The 9229-nt window shown below is 32.6% G+C and overlaps 1 pseudogene; it reads left to right on the top strand.

Moving 5' to 3' along the window:
• Positions 1-6833: 6833 nt before the first annotated feature.
• Positions 6834-8226, top strand: LOC143581885 (putative WRKY transcription factor 51; annotated as a pseudogene).
• Positions 8227-9229: the final 1003 nt, after the last annotated feature.

Here is a 9229-nt window from a genome sequence, read left to right on the forward strand (position 1 = left end):
TATCTGGTTGAAATTGTCTTCAAGGGCGAGATTGGTAATTTCATTTCTTTTCTTATTGGGCTATAGAAAGTTTTCAAACATGTTATTGACTTTTGTAAGTAAACCACATGGAAAACTTTATACCGGAACATAGATTTAGCGTTGCAAAAATATATCTAGACTATAATAAAACATTATATGTGAAAACATACAAAAATATGTTACATTTGTTGAAACCTTAAAATCGAATATTGACACCGATTCTCTAATAAGGCCGGCAATAATCAATTCCCCTTTTGTTTCAGCGATGAGATCCTTTTCATAAACACGATCAAAAAACTCTGAAAAGCCTCCTCAATGGTAAACTCTACACAAAAGAGCTATTGATAAATCCTTGAAAGAAGATTCGATGCCCTTGTCATCTTTTAACATAATCGCATAAATAATCAACAATGTTAACAAAACGTTAATTTTTTTTATAATAGTTAAGATATATATCGTAATCGAAATCATCTTTATGATTGCCCACATATTGTGATTTGTGACCACTTTAGGAGCCATAGTTTTAAGTATTGCCCACAGTTTGAACTTAGGAAGAAAATCACTGCTATCAGATGATGAAGATGAGGCTTCTCAGTTATGTTACTACCTAAATATGTTACAAAAAAATAATGTATAGAATATTAGAATTAAAGAAAAATCTCAAAGATATCGGATAGAATCCTTATTGTTGATTTAAAGTTTTGCAGATCTTGACTTTATGAATAGAATCAAATTTGTAATATGAAATAGGCTACCTTTTTTATTTTATTCATATTTTAAAGATGCTATACAATATAGAATTACGGAGGGTCTTGGTGGAAATGCTACTAATCCGTTTAGTCGGTTCATAGGTGGGTCCTTGGACCGTCTTCACAACATGGTCTAAAGGTGGATGGGTTCATTTACTCGGTAGTTTCAAGTGGTGGGGCAAAGAAATACATGTTTTTACACTCTATAAACACACTCAATTTTAAAAATAACAGAAGGCTCATCAAGAAATATAGACAAAGAGTGGATTGATTCAAACACGAACCCATTCGATCCAGTCATTCCTCGGCCATCCTTTTCCAAGCCAACTGAAATATGGATGGTCACTTCCATTTTATTTTTTTCACATTCTTTTTTATTTTATTTTCTTATTTTTGTATTGTTTTTATAAAGCATTGTACTCTTTAATTTATTTATTGAAATTATCTTTTTTAATTTATATAGTTTAATAAAAATAGAAAAACAAATGTTGAGTGGGTAAACTATCTTTCCCTAAATTGAGTAGTTTGAAGTGATTTTGGGTTGTTTTGAGTTGATATTATCTTATTGGTTAGTTTTCTCTTTGCCCGATGGGCATGCACTTGTTGGGATCTCCCATTGGCCCTACATGGTTTCCACATCATCACGCCCCCCTTCTTAATTCTGGTCACATGTGACCTGGGGTGAATGAGCATGGTCAAACGACTCATTCACCCAATGATGGTGGGGACGACCTTTTAACAACTACATTTTTTTAGAAAAAAAAATTGATTAAATTAATATATATAAATAATTTCTATACAACCCTCTCTTCTACAAACACTTTCTTCTCTTCTACAAAAACATAGGTGGTTCTGATGCCCGTTGTAACCAAGATCTTAAAATGGAGTTTAGCGATGACGATCTGGTTGAACCAGAACATCTGATTGGGAGGGACAAGGCAAAGACAAAGGGAGCGGGAACATCTTCAACTGACGACTCGGAATTGGTTTTTATAAATGATGAGTTTGCAAGTTTTAAAGAGTTGCAAATTTAGAAGATGAAAATGAGACAAAAAATAAGCAATAAGGCGGTCGAGATCAAACAGGAAAAAAAATCGTTTAATGGAGACTCAGCGGAAATATTTCAATCTTATAACGCGAGATCTTAGCCATATTCATTCTTCATAGAGAAGAGCTTGACTTGATGTTGGCATTGAAACAAAAGATTGGTCAAAAATATGACATAATTTTCTAGCTTTTTTGGTTTTTTTATGATTTGTATTTTTTTTAACTAATGTACCGTTTCCACTTTTTTAAATTATGAATTTTAATTTATTTTATAAATATTATAGTTTTTAAGATATATTTTAAATGTAAAAGATGTATTATATAGAAAAAAAAAAGAAAACAAAGATTGATGGAGATGGTGTATACCCTTGATTGAAAAGTGATGTTAAACAATGGGGCAAAAGTTGACGTGACGTAAACGTGCGAATTAGGAAGTGATGTATACTCCTTAGCCTTAGAGGAATTCTTCACAAAATGGTGGCAACCACAATTGAAGGAGTTCTTTGTGGGGTTGTTTTACGATGGCTATCGACTAATTTCTATCGTCGACAACTAGACCTGTAAAGTAACACAAACGAGGTCATGATCATATTCGTTCATCTTTAACCGAACATGAACACGAACATATAATCAATCAAATTTTTGTGTTCATGTTTATTCATTAAAAGACATGCATGTTTGTGTTCGTTAATTTGAAACCTAAAGGGACATTTCAGAGCTTAAACAAACACAAAATGAACATAATGGACCGATCATTATACACATACATGCACATATACATATAGGTCTTAATTCATGCAGCGGAGAGGACGAAAATGAAGAAAGAGGCACGATCCGATTCTTCCTGTTACTTTAAAAACAATTAGATAAATAAATGGGTTCCTTTATTGTTTTTGAAACCGGATTCTTTTCTTAAAAGATCATAATTGATGCGAAATTTATTAATTACGGATTTATTATGGCAATAGAAATTGGTTCAGTTTATAAATTCATGTTGATACGATCCAATAATAAAAGTATTATTATTATTATTTAAGTTTATGAATTATATAGTTTTCTTATTATAGTCAAATTATGTTTCCTTATTGTTTATCTTTTACTATTTTTATGTCTTTGTTTTTCTATATATTATTATCTTGTTTAAGAAAAAGAAGAAGAAAGAATTATTATTTTGGGTTATTTTCTCTTATTCTCTTGTGTTTTTGGGAGATTGACGGTTGTCTCGAATAAACCGTAACAATTGGTGCTTTCATTGAGCCTTAGCCTATATGGCTTTGGAAGAACTCTTGTGGGAGCATCCACTATTACCTCGTTTCACTGGATCTAATCCCGCTCTATGGATCTCTCAAGCTGAACGGTATTTTCTCTTTTACGTGATCTATGGCGACGAGCGGTTTCCCTATGTCATTGAATCCTTCGATGATGAACCATTCTGGTGGTTTAATGGTTGGCTTCGGAGTTCAGACTTCCTCACCTGGGATGATTTCACTACAGTAATGCTTACTCAATTCCACATTAGTTTTGTCAATACAATTGTCAAATCTGATCATGAAACCATTATTAATAAGGAAGTTACTCAAGGATTGGGGGATGTGACCTTAGGTGGGGGCATGCAACTGGTAAATACAAGCAACAAAGTTGTAATTTGATGGCTAATAAAGATGCCAATGAAATTTACAACAATACAATTAGCTTGTTGGCGCCAACACCGTTAAAAGGTGCAATAAGGCGACCCGTGTTGCGCCCCTTGTGGTGGTCCGTTGACATTGGCCCGAATAACACTGGAAGACTCGAATGGCGGCCACCGTGGTATTACGTTGAGACTGCCCCACTTGCTGTCTTACGACTCGAGTGGCGACCGCCTTGGCAACGACATTCCGTCCTTGAGGACAAGGACGTTTTCAAGGGGTCGGGAATTGATACGATCCTATAATAAAAATATTATTATTATTATTATTTTAGTTTATGAATTATTTAGTTTCCTTATTAGAGTCAAATTATGATTTCTTATTATTTATCTTTTTCTATTTTTATGTCTTTGTTTTTCTATATATTGTAATATTGTTTAAGAAAAATAATAAGAAAGAATTAGTATTTGAGTTTATCTTCTCTTCTTCTCTTGTTTTCTTAGGATATTGACGGTTGTCTCGAATAAACCGTAACACATGTTTTGTTTGATTTGTTCATGGGATACGATGATGATTGACCGGCTACGTAATGTTGATGGCGTCATGGATATGATGTTACGACTTATGACGTGCTACTGAATAGTCAGATTTAAATTACAAAAAAATATAATTAACTTAGATATTTTATTCGTATTTTTTAGATGCTTAGACCAGGAAGCCATTATTTGATTTTTTATTTGCTTCTTATATTTTTTAAAATTTTAATTCGATCTATCATTATTTAGACAATCATACACCTGATTGATATTGATCGAATTCTTATAACCTCGCAGTCGCAACGAGAGAATTTTACCAATGCCAAGCCATCAAGATATTATGGTTATTTTTTTTAACTTTTTTTAAATATGTTAGTTTTTGATATTTGGATTTTGACGTATTTACTTTTCGGGTTTAATTCTAGTGTTGTTTTGAAACTAACCGATACCGATCGAATTCACGAACATAACTGATGCCGATCGAATTTTCGCCGACTCGCAGCCACAACCAGCGGGTTTTACCAACCGAATACACTTCGTTTTAAATATGTTTTTTCTGTCATAAGTTATACGATTGTCAATACTATTAAGAGCGTTTACTAATTTATTTTTTGAATTTAGTGTTGTAACCGTAACAAATCATATCAAGTTTTTTAGATCTTAGGGTTAGTATTTATATGCATTGATGAATATATATTTGAAGACGTAGCAATTTTAAATCTATAAATACGAGTTTTACAACACAAACATTTTTTTAGAACGACTTTTATATATTTATTTATTTATTTATTTATTGTGTGTTTAGGTCACCGCACTTCCCAAATTGGAGAGCCTCGTCGCCCTAGTCTTAATTGGGCCCACGCTGGCTTCAAAGTTTGGCTTGAGCGTTCCCCCTCGGGTAATCATACCGTTGGCTGTCACTGGACAGTCGTTGTGCCGCCACAAGAGCAGAACTCTCAAACGTAACACACGGTGGGACGAAAACCCGGATGGACTCGTGATTCGAATTGACAACCCTACAAGACTTAGCTCAAATCCTTCATTGCCATAATCCATCTAAAGTAACACAAGTTGATATCGAACTTAGGTTTCCACTTAAAAACACTAGAACACAAGTGTTGGATTACAATGTAGCAATCAATTGCCATTATATTCATAAACAAGTTAGCCGCAACTCTTTTAATTTGCTTTATAACAACTTTGTCGTGAAAGAACTGGCAAAGACCTTGACAAAAGAAAGGTGCCAAAAACTTGGAACAAATGAGACACAATGATGATACCATTTCTATAACCTTTTTAATGGATTTTTAATTTCTAGTTTTTATTCAAATTGTTAATTGTACGCATATGACAAATAATAAGTATTTACGCGTTCAGGAAACTTTACAGTTCATTCTGCATTTACCTTTAGTTGTACGCGCCTTTATTTTTTTCTCCATACACATTTTTTGGGTAAGGTTTTTTATTGTATACTTTGTTGTTTACTGTATTACTATATTATTATTTTTTTAGAATCGCGACGATCTTCCTTACCGGTGGTCGTAGTTCGGTTTGCAGCCGACCCCGGTTTCCGTCACAAAGAATCCCCCCCCCCCGATGTGCATAATCACTGGTTCCCGAGTTCTCCCCGCGTACTCGGAGAAACCTTCTCCTTTAATACCACTTGACAACGGTTGTGCCGTCACAAGAGTCGAAAACCTCTGACGTAACACAGACATGATAAAACCTCCGTTTTGGTTCGGATTCAAACTATTGACCTCCCGAACAAAACCTAGTTTTTATCTTTATTGCAATAACCAACTGGGTTAGCCCATAAAGTTATTACTATATTTTTATTATATGTATATACTAGTTTTTATCCCCTGTATTACGGAGTTGTTTTACATTGTTCGTTTCTAATATTCATATATATTTTTTGGATTTTAATTTTATTTATTTTATGGAAGTTAATAATATACTTAGAAATTGATGATGAAAGGGTTTCACAAATAAATGAGATGTTATAACATGGTTTAAAATCTAAGTATTTAGGTTTGGTGAGATCCATGACCCGCTTATTTTTTTACGATAGAATTGTTTTTTAATTATAAGTAATATATATATATATATATATTTTAAAAATCGGATACTAATTTTTAGTATATCCTTATTTATAGGATTTTCATATTAAATATTTGGTGTGATTAATTTTTAATTTAATAAGATGTCATAACCTGTTTAAGGGCTATATGGGTTTGGTGAGACCCATACACGTGAATTCGGATCAAATGCATAAGAAGTCTACATTTACAAATAAATTAATATGGTAGCTTGAGAGAATGTATAGAGATTTCGTTTATATATCTTTAAACTTTAAGATAAGATTATTACGATACCATTATTATTATATTTTATCATTAGCATTACATTTTTTATTTGTATTATTATTAATATTATACTTCATTATTATTAATTTTTATTTATTTGCATTAAATAATTGAAAATCGGTTTTGGGATGCATGGAATAAATAGCGAATACGTCTCCATGGTTTTGAAATGGGTGAGATAATATCATACTAGGATGGGATGTAAAAATAACTAATGTGGAATAGAGAGAGTTATAGGATGGTAGTTGAAACAAATACAGAGTAAAGTGCACATTAGCGAGTTTCATTTAAGGAAAATTTAAGGAAAGAAATGAAAGGAAGTGGAGAGAAAGATGGGAAACAAATGAAAAGTAAATCGTAAGGGATTGTTTTTGGAAGGAATTAGAAGGGAAAGAAGAGAAGAGAAGAGAAGAGAAGAGAAAGAAAAGGAAATAAAAGTCTTTCCTTTGGATTTTTTTTCGTTTAGTTAACTCGGGAACACAAAAGTCGGCTTTGCATCAATACAAAATCTATATATATAATGTGATTCGATGACAGAATTAGCCAATTAGGTAAAGTCACACTTTGAATAAACATGGGATCTTCATGAACATAAAACGAAGGTGCTACCCCATGCTCGATACTTAATAAATTTATAAAATAAAATCTATAGTACAGCATTATGTTTTAAATATTGAAGAATCCATGTAACTTTAAAACATTATAAAAGGACCAACATCGCTTAATTAATACTCCCCCACAATGTTTTCCTCTTTTGCACCAAAAAGTTTTCATCTTTCTCAACATGGAAACCCTTATTATTCTCCTCATGACTATCCTCTTGCTTCCATTAATGATGGCCATACATGTGAACTTGACTTTGAAGATGATCATCATCTTTTGATCGATCAATATTGGCCGTCATCTCCTCCCTCTCTACTCCACGAGAGCTCAAAATACGAGCATTGGAGATGGTCTAACGAACAAAATCTGCAGGTTTTGCAAGAAATGACCACAACACATGACCAATATACAGTCATTCAAGAACCGATCACAACTGGTTCTAGTTCGAAAAGTCCACACAACAATTTTCACATGCAAGTGTTTTATTTTTAAGTTGTTCATTAGCTAGGGAAACTGACGTAAATGAAATGAATATAAAAACATATAATTTCAACTATATATTTTTTGCTAATTAACTTGCTAAATGCAGAGATGAGGGCATGCGAGAAAGGGTGCATGCGAAACAAAAGTTTGCGCTTCGTATGAAAACGACGCTTGAGGTCATTGATGACGGATATAAATGGATAAAATATGGGAAGAAGAAGGTTAAAAGCAGTCTATATCCAAGGTATAGTTTTCAAGAAAACATGATTTAATTTCTACAAGTTATTACAAATTAAAAACATGCAGCACTTGAAGTAAAGTAGTAAACTAAGGTTTCTTAGCTTATTTATTCTGGCCTTGGTGTTATATAATACTTTTCATTTGTTTTGTACAAAGTTATTTAGTATACTAGCTAGGTTAAAAATTAATTTGACCGTTGGGATATGGTTAACAGGAATTACTTCAAATGTTCAACCGTTGGATGTAATGTCAAGAAAAGAAAGAGACATGACAGACTCAAGCTATGTGATAACAACCCATGATGGGGTGCATAACCACAAAGGCTTTTCTTGATCGGGATTAACTGAGATTAATTGGCAATTAATTGGGATTAATCGACGTCTGACTGGGACTTTTACAACCATGTTTATAACATATAGTTAGTTACAGTTGTTTCTTTCAATCATAATGTTGTTAGCTATTTCAATTAGTTTGTTATGTTAGTTATGTTTAGGTTCTACTTATCTACATATAGGATGTACCTTTGTTAATTTTTTTAGATTGGCTTGAACTTGATCATATACTGTTGTGACATATATAGTGAAAAATATAATTATCAATGTGGGTGATTTGGAAATTATGTATCCAAATATCTGTTTTTTGTGTCATTTCTTTATCTTTTTGTAATTTAAACTTTTTATTTTTTTGTTATTCAATCAATCAATTATCATTTTTTTCTTCGATCAAACCAGTCTTTCTAGTTTTCTTTTAAAATATTTACACGGATGGTCTATATGTGTAGACCGTTATGTGAAAGTTACTGTATAATTTTGCAAAAGTGAGACCATATGAAAGTTTGGCCATGCATATGTTAGGGATACACGTAATGGCGTAATGACCTAAATTCGCAAGTTAGGCCATACAAAAGTTTTGGTATACACAAACTGATATGAAAGTTAGAGGGCATACACACAAGTTTATACAGAAGTTGAGGCATACGAAAGTTATGGCATACATAAGCCAAACTATAAAAAAGCTTTGCTATTTGTAAGTTTGGATATACGTACAGAAGTTTGGCCAATTGAAAGTTGAGCCATATGAAAGCTTTGGCTACCCTAGGTTATTCGAAAGTTTAAACCACAATCTTCGAACATTTATACGAAAAATTTAATGGGATATGAGCTTTGCATGTGAAATAATACGAAATTAATTAATGCTTCATGAGCCAATAAAATAATTTAACCAAATTTATGTTCCATAAGATATTATCATTTAGCTTACATGAAATCTATGTAAAAAAATTATTCATACGAATCACATATTTTGATCAGATAGTTCTTGTGATTTTTTTTCTTTTAAACGATTATCACGGGTAAAACACCCTTAGAATAATTGCTCGATCTCGAGGGGGGGGTGTAGATGTCGCCAAACCTAGTCCACCCAATGGTGTTTCAACTAGGCTTAAATCCAAGAATATAACACATAAGTGGGATTTGAACTCGCGACGTCAAACAAAAGAAACTCTTAAGAAAATTAAGGTAAAATTCCTAATCACTACATCAAAATAGGAATGGCGC

The sequence above is a fragment of the Bidens hawaiensis genome, unplaced genomic scaffold (genome assembly GCF_021521415.1).
Source record: "Bidens hawaiensis isolate Kalapana, Puna unplaced genomic scaffold, B.hawaiensis_p1.1 tig00031215_1, whole genome shotgun sequence".
Classification (NCBI taxonomy): Eukaryota; Viridiplantae; Streptophyta; class Magnoliopsida; order Asterales; family Asteraceae; genus Bidens; species Bidens hawaiensis.